This window comes from Mustela erminea, chromosome 2 (assembly GCF_009829155.1).
Source record: "Mustela erminea isolate mMusErm1 chromosome 2, mMusErm1.Pri, whole genome shotgun sequence".
Taxonomy (NCBI): domain Eukaryota; kingdom Metazoa; phylum Chordata; class Mammalia; order Carnivora; family Mustelidae; genus Mustela; species Mustela erminea.
Genome location: NC_045615.1, coordinates 88,914,350 through 88,927,589, shown reverse-complemented (window position 1 = coordinate 88,927,589; position 13,240 = coordinate 88,914,350). Strand labels below are relative to the sequence as shown.

The window sequence follows — 13,240 nt, the reverse complement described above, 5'->3', positions numbered from 1 at the left end:
AATCATAAATGGTTCAAGAATCCTTTCGTCCATTTAGACAGCTAAAATTCATGAAGCATATATAAGTTATCAGATTTTTTTAAAAAATGAAAAAAAAAAACCCTAATCTTTTCAATTACACCTAGTTTTGCCCATTAAAGTAATCTAGAAATCATTTTTCTTGTCTACCTAAAGAACAAGGGGCATAATTATAAAAGTAACAGTCACTTTATTTCTATAAAAAAAGACTGTCTTGGGATGCCTGGGTGGCTCAGTTGGTTAAGCAGCTGCCTTCGGTTCAGGTCATGATCCCAGCGTCCTGGGATCGAGCCCCACATTGGGCTCCTTGCTCGGCTGGGAGCCTGCATCTCCCTCTGCCTCTGCTGCCACTCTGCCTGCCTGTGCGCTCGTGCTCTCTCTGGCAAATAAGGAAATAAAATCTTTAAATAAATAAATAAATAAATAAAATCTTTAAGATAAATAAATAAATAAATAAAATAAAAAAGACTGTCTTAAATTATAGGAAAAAGAGATCATCTTCGATCAAAGTGTAATGAGGGAAAAAACTATGTGATACATGACACCCCCTAAATTTAAAGACTAAAGGATTTATAAAACTTGATAATTGAGCCAAGAACAAACCAATAAAAGAACAAGACTATTTCATGGCTGTCTCCTCAGCAGACAAACAAATGCTCCCACAGTATAACTTAGTACAGTAATTTCTTGTTAGTTACAATAATTTCTATTATAAATACCTTTCCAAAGTGTTTTGTTTTATGGCTACACTCAGACTCTTTTATTCATATTTGAACAGCCACTTACATCTTGGTTACTCTTCCCTTTTTTCTCCCTGTGTGCAGTGCACTTTAGAATTTGCAGTAGTAACTCAAAATGATTGAATTAATGAAACAACACTGGTCCATATTTTATGGTAAGGAGGTAGAATGACTATAATCTATGCAAGATATACAGAAATCCCTGCAGGGGAAGGAGACTGGTGCAAGGAAAGCGCTGAAACAATACTGATGGAGCACAGAAGGAGTAGAACCAGATAAGGTGGAAAATGCAGGCGGGCCAGACCATGATGCATAGCTTAGGCAATACTGTATGAACAATAATGATGCATTTTAAATAGATCGTTTAGGATGGCTGGATCAAAGTAGTGATTTGATTCATAAGGTCCCGTTTTTGAAGAAAACGTATCTTTTGAGGACAAGAAGCTGTGCTTGGAAAAGGAGACAAGAGTATAAATTAGAAGTATATGAGGCTGTCTCTGGAGACTGGGAATGAGATATCAGTGATTTGAAGAGGGAGAGAGAAAATGGTATGTTTGAGATATATCGGAGCCATTTGTGTAGGATTTTTAAATGAGAGAACTTGTAAGGCAGAATGATACTGATACTTACTAACCTTGTGACTGTAGTCTGCCAAGTCATGCTAATAACAATGAGGACTCTAAAATTTATCTTTCCAGGTAAAAACACTATTATTAATAACTTCAACTCTATATGCAACTGGTAACTCACCATCTATATTTTTTCTCTTTCTCATGGTTACCTTGATTTCATTATAGTACTAATTTCATAATCTTTAGCCCATTATTCAGTATTTTCTTCTCAGTGTTTCCTGTTTTAGTGAACTATTCCTTCTCCAACCTGTACCCCTCTTGATTGCCTACACCTTATTTATTTATTTATTCATTCATTTATTTGTTTAAGGAGGGAAGGGACAGAGAGAGAGGGAAGAGAGAGAATTTTAATCAGAATCTACACTCAGCACAGAACCCGAAGTGGGGCCCAATCTCACCATCCTGAAATCATGACCTGAGCTGAAATCAAGAGTCAGATGCTTGCATGACTGAGCCATGCAGGCTCCTCTTCACTTCTTATTTTAATGTGTGGGAGTAGGAGCATGAGAAAATTCTTCTCTTTTGCTCTTAAAGTCCTCAAGGACACATAGGGTCAGTTATAGGTCTTGGATGAGGCTAGAAGCAGTGGGAGATCATCTGGGTCATGATGAGTGTGATGTATAGGATGATCAGTAAGATTTTGAAACTTAAAACTCCTTTTGTAGTATCAAATTTCAGTTTTCAATTTTTTTCCAGTAAAGTTATCAAGGGATTATTGAAAGATGCTCATAGTTACATATCATTTTAAGTAATGATAATGTTTAGTCTTTTCAATTAGCTAATGGTATTGGGCTTTTCAGTAATTTATAATTTTATCAAAAATGATTTTCAAGTAGATCTTATTTGCCCCACAGAGATACCCATAACACAAGTTACTCAGAGTCCAGGTCTGGGTTTGATTTATCCTATTATTTTAATGCAAAGATTGATTTCAATATGTAAAGAGTAGGAAGCCACAAATGAAACATTACTGACTCAAGCTAAGTTGATAAATGCCTTAACCTACGTTCTACCATGCCTGTACAATAATAACTGTGTCACATGGTGAGTAGGTCACACAAAATTAATACCAGTGTGCTTAATATATTATTATGGTAAGTATCAGTGTAAAGTTAACAAGAATTAGATTTTGGAAAACAGGATTTTTTTATGACGTGTTTACTAACACACAATTTCCCTGATAGGCATATAGAAATAATGGAACAAAGTGAAGTTTCAAGGCCACTGCTGACCTGACAATTTCCTGTAAAATAGGCATGGACTCACATGATAATAAAGACGAAGTATCTTTTTTTTGAAAACCAACTGACTCTTTCTTTTGGCATTTAAAAAAATTGTTTGAATTTGAAAACTTTAGGAGAAGGCATAGAATTTACTTTGCTTTCAACAGGAAGTGTGAGCTCTAACACGTTGAGGAACATTCACGTGAACATAATATATAGGAACAGCCTAGCACCCGAAAGAGGACAGCTTTTCAGAAGACAAGGTTTGAAGATGAGTGTGAGTTCAGGGCTGTTTCTCCTAATCACTGTAGTCACACAGTCATTCATGTCAGACAACCAGTTTGACTGGCTTTTTGACCTTATTAACATGGTGTTTGACCAAACTGATTCAACAATTCAGTTGAAATGGCAGGATTACAAACAGTCTTAGGCTCTGCAAATGCTATCTATAATTTAAAGTCAATGGGCAGCATTCACTGTGTGCAAGAGGGTGTGTATAATACAATAATTATTTTAAACCTTTTCTCCTCTCCCAAACCTTCTAATCTAGATCTTATCCTTTTACTCTCAAGAGATCACCTTGCTTCCTACTTCAGAGAAAAAATATACCAAAAAAAATTTTAATAATACGTGCCACTTGCAGACATCTTAACTGCCGGCTGTGATTTCTTTGGACAAATATCCCTGACTTGCAGAGACCTCAGTACGCTTACAATGCAACATTATTATTATCGTTGTTATGCTTTCATTTGAAACATGAAACTTAGCTTTCAGTCAGCAGAGCATTCTTTTGAAGAAAAATATTCCAGGATTTCCAAGATCATTTCACTATAATAAATTTACCTCTGAATCCAATCTGATTCTGGACTATATTATTTTTTACTAATTAAACATTTCTCTAGTATTTTAAAAAATCTCCATCATAGTAATGCTATAATTATGGAATGGTATTGCTAATTCTGTTTATTCTATTTTTTGAACCAAAAGCAGAAAGGAAAAGAGACAAAATTAAAAAAAACAAAAAAATTTTTATAATTTATTTATTGTACGTTTTTTAAGCATATACCTTAGCACCATTATGAGGTAAATCAGGTTAAAATGTAATGGAAACTCTAATGGATAAAACTATAATTTATAGGTAAAATTTATAACTCTAAGATTCTTATTTTAGTACAGAGTTAAAGTCTACAATTCCCAGTTGCTTTATAGAATAAAGTGGTATCTAATTCTACAGTTGTGACTTCAGCATAATTTGGATTCATTCAGGGAAATACTTTTTCTTTATTCTTGGTAGAAAGTAATATGCAAGGAAGTCTATTTGAATATGACATATCAGGTACTGTAATAGGATGATTACAATCTATAATCTTAAAACTAAAATTGTAATTGTAGTCATAGCATCTTTGTTCTGGGAAAAGCCAAACAATTCTTGAATAAAGGGAACAATGGTGTTCATCAGATCATATTAAAAACACAAAATGACATGGCCTGCTCTATGAAAGTCTCTCTACAGAATTCACTTAGCCAATCAAAGATATATTTGTTTTGCATTTGAAAATGTTCATACTTTAATAGGAACATCTTATGAATGGCATAAAAAGTAACTACTCATAAAAATGTTCACTACCTGAATATTTTAATATTTTAATAAATCATGTCATTCAATTAATGGAGAAAAAATAGGTCTGTCAACTTTGATTTAAAAACTACCTTGTGTTTTTCAGAAGAATAAAATAAAAACAATAGAATTATTCACTAAATACATTTTTTAATAAAATTCCTAATTATAAATCACAGCAAAACATAAAAAATAAGAATAGCAAATTTGCTCTAAATAAATAGCCAGTAGTTTTCCATGCTTCATGTCTTAATGAGGTTCATTTATTAGTACAGAAAAGGAAAAAAAAATCAGTTCATCTCTCTTACCTTCAAACACAGGCAGCTCTCTTTATTCTTGGCCATTGACAGAAGAATGGTTATGTAACCAGTGACTTTCTCCCAGGAAGAAACAAACCGAGAACTAGTACTTGAGACCATAATATTTGGTCCTGCCTCTGTCCATTATTCTCTGGGATTTAATTTACTTATTTTTCCCCCCACTCTCTCACTTCTAAATGATAAATAAAATTGTTAACTGTCTGATTTGAAGGTAAAATAAAATATGTGTGAAAGTATTTTTTATAAAATGAAAAACCAGAGTCATATTAAATAATCATAATAATTTGCTTTTTAAACTGAGATACAAAAATGGTGGTCTTGAAAAACACCTTGAAGGTGGCTTAGAAAAATACATACTATTTTTAGATGCTTGAATGGTTACTGTTCAATGTTGTTTCAGGACTATTCACCCAACAAATTCAAGCAGGGCTACTGCATGAATAGCTGAAACAATTTTTTTTTTCCTTATGCATCAGTAAATAATGTTTACTTCCATACAAAAGGAATTATATGCTAGTGTTTCCTGATATTTGTCATCTATAGACCATTATCATTTCTTTAATAAAATGTATATTTTCTTATAACTTTAGTAAAAGTGAGTAAAAATTTCTAAGAAAGGAATGCATTAGTTTAATTAAATAACATCCTCTGAGTCAGAAGCACCAAAATTAGAATAATATCTCTGCCTCTTACTAACTTTAAGCAGTGAGGCAATTATTTAAGTCCTGTGAAAATGTTGATGATAGTACCTACCGTGCAAGATTTTATGAGGATTAAATACAAAAATGTATACAAAAATTTGGCACAAGGGCCAACAGGCAGTAGGCAGTAATCACTTACTTTAGTTCATCTACAGCAGAGTTCTGCAAAGTTTCTGTGAAAGGTCAGAAATTCATTACCGTAGTCTTTGTGGGTCCATAAAATCTCTGTTTCAGCTACTCAACTGTATTGTTGCAGTATAGAAATAGCAACAGCCATTATGTAAACCAGTGTTTAATAAAAATTTATTATGCACACTAATTTGAATTTTGTATAATTTTAACATGACATTATTAAATATTATTTTGATTTTTCTTGAACCACTTTTATTTGTTTATTTACTTATTTATTTACATTTTTAGGGAAGGGAAGATATGGGGGAGGGGCTGAGAGAGGGAGAGAGAGAATCTTAAAAAGGCTCCATGCTCAGTACAGAGCCTGTTGAGGGGCTTGATATCACAACTCTGAGATCATGACCAAAACTGAAATCAAGAGTTAGACACTCAACCAACTGAGCCACCCAGACATCCCATTTAATCACTTTAAAAAATAAAAACAACATTCTCAGGCCATTGGCCATACAAAACAGGCAGTAGGCTGGATATATCCTGTGCCGTTGAACATTAAATGTTTAGTTGGGACCAAAGCCCAGGTTTTGGTAGGCAGAATCTTGGCCTTTAAGAAAATTTCAGGGAACCTGGCTGGCTCAGTTGGTTACCTGTCTGCCTTTGTTCTAGGTCATGATCCCAGGGTCCTGAGATTGAGTCCTGCATTGGGCTCCCTGCTCAGCAGGGAGTTGGCTTCTCCCTCTGCCCCTCATCGGGTTCAAGCTCTCTTTCCCTCAAATAAATAAATAAAATCTTAAAAAAATAATTAAAAAAAGAAAATTTAAAGTTAATTGATTTTATTTTTAAAAATGTCTTTATCATAAAATATATATGATAGATATGGATATCTCTTTCTTGAATTAAATTATCACTGCCTAGATACCAGATGAAAGATTAAAAAATAGTCACAAATTTATATTCTTTTCTAAAATTACCAAAAAAACCCACAAAAGTTTTACTTTTAAGGAGTAGTGTTGCTTTCAGAATAGCAAAGAAAAATGTGAAAAAATTCCAAAGCTTCTTCATGTACATATATTTGGCTTAGTCTGATGATAACTGTGGGGTCTGTGTCAGTGTACAGTCCTACATCATTATACACTGAAACACTGTTAATAATATATGCCCAAACTGGTCCAAGATCAAAATGTTTGGAGATATTGGAAAAACAGCCCAAACTACTGTTTGTCTAAGACTCAGAAAAAGAAAAACAAATTTACTGATGACAGTGATTAGCAAATTGTTTTCAGAAATGAAGAAAAAAGGAGTAATGTGATTTTTTTTTAAAAATCAAAAGGCAAAATTCAGTGGTAATTAGTGAGTGGTAATATGAGACACAAAGTGTTATTTTGTGCCACTGGGTTATTTATCTTGACAAGTTTTCTTTATTAAGAAGAAAAAGATTTGGAAGGTATTTATACAGTAATGGGTCGATTTCATGAATTATCTTTACCCAAGTGTTTGCCACACTGAAGCCTATAATTTGCTGCACATACTGACTAAGCTTCACCTCAATTGTGCTAGATAATGTGGAACTTAAAATTATTCCACAGAAAAGATTCTGACTTTGACAATTGTTGTAAGAGAGCACTGTCATAATTTTCTGACCTGTATTGTTGGCTGCTTCTACCTGGCATGGAAACTTGACCTACAAAATAATTTTAAAAAATTTAGGCAATATTGCGTAAAGGATTTCTAAAGATGACTGACTATTCCCTCATTTTTTTGTGTGTGTATCCCATATTTTTGTCTTCTATACTTAGTATCTATTATATACTTTTACACCATCCGTTAATATGTCATTTTAGAAAATTGTCCACTTTCTTACTGCATTTGGAGGACATTATTGCCAGTAGGAGAAAGGTGTAATTGCACACTATGATACTTTTAAACAGACCTGATTTACATCTGGTTCTTGCTCTTGAGATGCAATAAGAGAGGAAAAGGGAAATGATCCTCAATCCAAACATCTTCACCCACATCTTATCTGACAAAGCTCAAAACCTGTCTTTGGAGTGAAATGCTATATGGAGTAATGAAATGGTAGAGTAATGTAGAAGTGTCAGAGAACCTTGCAGGGACCTCTAAATGCATAAGGTGTGCTGTTCCTACATGATGATTAAGAGGCCAACAACTGGAACCAAGAAAACTGGATTCAAATCCTAGCTGTCCCAATTCCTGTAATTATGTGAATGTTATTTAAGGTTTCCAAATTTCTAATATTGCACTTAAGAAACAACTGACCACCTGAGACATAGAATGGTTAAGAGGATTATAAATACAATCATATATAATAGCATTTTCAAACTGATAAAACAAAAAACCCCTCCACTTACTTCTTCCTGCACTTAACAAATAGAGAATTTAAAACTGGAAAGTTAGATAAGTGACAATGAAAATATTAGCAGAATTAATAGCTAAGTGTATATCTTATAAAATCATAAGTGCAACTGTGCTTTAGATGTGAAGCCTAAAGGAATCTTTGGTTCTCTCCCCAAATTGTCTTTGATCCCTGTCATCAGTCTATAGATCTAAGTTTGTGAATGTAGGACTGAAGGTCCTCTAAATCTGGGCAAAGAAATAGAGATTAGCAGGGGTTGGAGGGATGGCGGCAGGTAGGAGATGCCAAATACCAGAAGACCAATGAAAAGGAAAACCAAGGAAAGAGGCTGTAATGGGAGCCAACTGTGTTTGTGTGGAGGAAAGGGCAAAACAGCAGGAGACCAAAGCAAGTGGAAGCAAAGCCTTGTACTTTGTGATTGACATCCTCCAGAAAATATGGCTCAATATCAGGCCCTATGTTAGCTGAAATGTTCTGTTTTACTTTAGGAAACAAAATGTCTTCAAGAGAAAAGAACATAACAAATTCTTTTCTCTGTGGATTGAAGCGGATGAACAAGGAAAGAAAAAAAATAAGCATTCCTCAACTAGGGAGAACAAATATGCTTAGTTAATTAATTGATTAATTTCTTTTGAAAAAGGTTTCCATCTTGGTTCTATGAATCTTTATGGAAAACTACTATTTAGGGTTTCTATTTCTTTGTGACCCTATAGAATACCCCCTACTTGGCAAAGCTAGAATAGAAAATAAAATATGAGAGGAAAAGGATCCTATATACATAAAAATCCAGTACTTTCCAGGGGGAAACAAACAATATTCCATACCTGATCATTGGAAATTAAAGTTAGGAGACATGTATCCGTGGGCAGTTTGGCTCAGTGTGTAAAAGTTCAAAAATCCTGATGTTAAATTACCTGAGGCTGTGGGGGAGTCTAGGCTGTCGAACTAATCTCAAGACAAGGAGTATAGGTTCTTTGGAAATACTACATCTTCCTTCCATAAGACTGATGCCAGAAGCTTTTCCAGAAGACCAAGTACATTGCTTGAGTTCTCAGAATAAAGGCTGAAAATAGGTAAATAAGCAGAGAATGGAAGAGAACACAAATAAATTTACCTGGAAGGGATTTAGATCTCTTTGCTATATAGAATTATGGCAGTTTGTGTTAAATTCCAGGCCAGGAAAGCATTATTACAAAATGCACTGGCAGTGGCTATTGTTCTGTGGAGGACTAGAGGGCACCGTGCGACACCAAAGAAAAATGGTAAGGAAGAACAGTTCAGTAATGTTTATTCTTTAGGTGCATTATTTCCAGTTTAGTGTGGAAGTCATTCAGATAACTATTATGAGTGCCATAACCTTATATAGTTTTGGAAATTCTGAAAAGCACACCAAGAGTTAGACACTGAAATTCATCACAGATATGGGGAAGATTTATTACATTTTGTTTGGAAAATAAAAGAGATGTATTGAACTTGTGCTCTGAATTTGTGTAGTAGGCCATACTTTATATAGCCTGGTATCTGTTGAATACCTAATAAAAATCTACTAATCCATATGTACTAGTAATAAGAACAGAATCATTAGTTTTTGGGAAAGATTGTTGACTGTAGATCTCATGGGGAAAATAATAATAATTAGAGTATGAAAGTGGGCTCCAGGATTACTTATAAAAAACAATACTCTATATATTTTCAGGTTGAGACTAGGGTGATGTGGGTGAGACCACTGCCACAAGGTGGTAATGAAATATTTTTAAAAGTAAAAAATAATTTTAAAAACATTAAAAAAAGAAAAACTTCAAATAAAAGACAATTTGATTCTGCATTTTCATGACTGTGATCACTTACTTCACCTAATCCCAGTGCTTGTTCCAGTAAAACTTTGTTTATAAAAAGAGATGACATTGTTTGCCAGTGACTTTTTTAAGATATTACAAAAATATTATATATCTCGATTACAGAGACTTCTGGTGCTATCTTAAATACTGTGTCCCAGGGCAAGTATCTCATTGACCTTAGCCTCATCCCTACCTGGAAAACATTATATTTTTAAAGTAAATATGAATAACTAAAGAAACAAAATAAAAGAAACCCAAGGAAGCCAAAGATGCAAAAACATACAGTAGAAGAATGAAAAAACAGAAGATAAACTGTGATAAGAATTCAAAGGCAAACTAATAGGAAGAAAAAAAGAACTATGAATATATGCAGAATAAAATTTTCTAAGACTGAATATTTTATAGGGAAGGAGTAATCAAATGCACCCTCAATCGAAATGAATATAATCAGGGATTCTCTCTGTCTCCAGTAGTCCTCTGAGTTAGGCACTTTTCCAGTGTGGAGTGGAGCATCAGAAGTGAGGGAAGATGGGACACCTAGGTGGCTCATTTGGTTAAGCATCTGCCTTCCACGTAGGTCATTATCCCGGGGTCCAGGAACTGAGATCTGTGTTGGGCTCCTGGTGCTTCCTTTGCCTGCTATTCCACCTTCCTGTGCTCTCTCTTTCTCTCTCTGAGACAAATAAATTAAATCTTAAAGAAAAAAAAAAAATTCCTCGAAGATGGGGGAAAAGGTAAGAAAGAAGCAAGCCAGATCCTCTTTATGTTTTTCTGAAGCTCTTTATCCAAAGTGGATATTTCTTCTGCAGAAATGGTAATATTTATTTTTTTAAGGTTTTATTTATTTATTTGACAGAGATAGATCACAAGTAGGCAGAGAGGCAGGCAGAGAAAGTGGGGGGAGCAGGCTCCCCGCCGAGCAGAGAGCCCAATGTGGGGCTCTATCCCAGGACCCTGAGATCATGACCTGAGCCGAAGGTAGAGGCTTCACCCACTGAGCCACCCAGGCGCCCCCAGAAATAGTAATCTAACAATTAACAGATGAGTTTCAAAATTATGTAAAGTCCTAGCAGCTAATGCTGACACTTTCTCCTAGCCCTGCTAGAAAGAAAGAAAAGATTATGATGATTGAAGTGGAATTTGTGAAAAGACACTCTTAAGTTTTGTCATTGGTATTTTCTTGAATTAGTTAAGACCAAGGGCTCTATAACAAGACCACCATCATTTAAACCCCTACTTTACCACTTTTATTATGTGGTCTGGATCAGGTCATTTAAACTCTTTTCTCTTCTGTTTTTTTCATCTATAAAACGAGGACAAAGTTTATTTATAAGGTTATACTTAATATTAAATGAGTTAAAATAGGTAGAAGTTTGCTGGGGACATAAGTAATTCTATAAGTTACATTATACTTAGGATAATTCATTATGTTATTATGAACAAAACTGTTAACATAGGAGAAAAATAATCAAAATGACAAGAAAATGAGTACTGTTTTATAGTGCAAGAATGTTTTTGCAAACACCAAACAGTGGTATAGAAATGGTTAAGTATTAAAACCCTAAACAGCTGAGCCAGAGATGTTTAATAAAGATCTATTTCTCTCTGGTAGGGAGTCCGTTTTTTATCTTGTAAACAATTTGGATTTACTCTGTTTTTGCCCAAAGGAATGAAGCATAAAACACAAATCCATTAAAGCAGTGTTGGCAGAAGACAGAACACAGAAGTATTAGACACTTGAGAGAGAGAAGAAGAGAAAAAAACATATATTGAAGGCAGACATTATACAAGGTAGTTTTTTTTTTCTTCCTTAATCCAGAGTAAGAAAGTATTTTACATTACAACTAAACATATGCACATAAAAAACTCAATAAAAGTTTCATTAAATAATACCTCTATTACTGGTTGTTTTTGCTGCTCTTTTAGCTTCTCTTCCTCTATGTTATTCTAATGAATTTTTTTTTTATCTAAAATGAGTTAAAAACAAATGCATGAAGACATTGTTATACAATTGCAATAGTAATAACAGCACTATTTAAGGAAAGCAAACATGGCAAATGATGATATGTATCATGAATGAAAAAAAGACAGAAAGAAAAGGATGGAAGGGAGGTAAAAAGGAAGGAAGTTACCAGAATTTGGGCAACAATAGTAAGAGAAATCTAAGTTGAAGCAAAATGTTGATATTTCCTAGATCCTGATATGACATGATGTATGATATCTTCACCAATTCCAGAGGTAGGTAAAAGTTAATTAAAGTTAAAATAGGTATTTGCATAAGTTACTGTATATTATATAATTATGTTTAAGAACACATCTAGAGAGATTTTCATTATATATTAAATATTTAATAGTTTATGTATATAAAAGATCAATGTCATTGTCAATGATTCCTTGAAAATTCATTAGATATAAATTATAAGAGGTCATAAAAGGACTATAGCAGGGAAGACTCTATAAAGAAGTTGAAAGACAAGTTAGATTCCTTGTACTGATGGTTCTTAAACTTCACTGAGCATAACATCACCTGCTTGGCTTATTACTAGGCTCTATCTTTAGACAGACAGATTTCTACACTCTATCTATAGAGTTTCTGATTCAGTAGGTCTGGGATGGGATATAATTGCTTTGCATTTCTAACAAATTCCTCGTACTTTGTTGCTGTTCTTCCCAGGACCATACTTTGAGAACTACTGTCACACAATGATTTATTCACAACAGGCTATGGGTAATACTTCGATATGTGTGGTCACATTTTCTTTCCACATTATTCCTGTGAGTTAGGTACTTTTATTATTTATACATGTGAACAGAGAGACATGGTGCTATATGACTTTAAACAACACAGCAAATAAATGAAAAGTCTTAATTAAAACCTTAATTTCCTAAACCAAATTGTATAGTCTCTACTATTTTAAATTGAATAGGGGGAGGAATGATTATCAGCTTAGAGTATTGAAGAGGGAAGAGAGAAAATCTCATGTGGTGAATTACCTAAGGAATCAAAACCAAATTCATTATAGGCTTGATAAACAGCACCATTAACACCATTAGAATTAAATGGGATTGAATTTGTAATGATCAGTTTTATACTGTCTTTCAACTTCTTCAAGCTATAAATGGAATATCACAATGGGCTACTGTTTATTCCCACAGATATATGTCCATCTTTTCGATTAGAAACAAAATCTGATGTTACTAGTAGAACCTTTGTATGTATTCTATTCTGTCTGTGTATCTCTCTGTGTATCTATGTATCTATCATGGAAGGATAAGTAAAAGTTAACTGTCTATGGTCTTTTGGTATTTAAATCAGAAACTACTATTACAGTTGTATAAAACATTATTTTGAATACTGACATTGAAAAAAAAATCATGACATAGATGTAAAAAGAAATGTGGCACTTTAGATGTCTTAAGCTTTAACATCTATTTCTCAATATGTATTGAAATTAATGAAAATTAAATTGCATTGGCATGCACGGTTGTGTATGATACTATAAAAAATAATTCTGGTTTGGCTTTTAGTCAAATGAATTCATACCCTGTCAGCACAATTTGGAAAAACTGAAGTCATACATAGTTATGATACTATTACTCTATAGGTTGCACGCTTAATCAGTTTAAATGAAGAAGATATGGTTAGA

At 33.7% G+C, this 13,240-nt stretch overlaps 1 pseudogene; it reads right to left on the bottom strand.

The window, feature by feature from the left end:
* LOC116582372 overlaps positions 1 to 9,660 on the bottom strand; it is a 46,017-nt pseudogene extending 36,357 nt beyond the window's left edge.
* Positions 9,661 to 13,240: the final 3,580 nt, after the last annotated feature.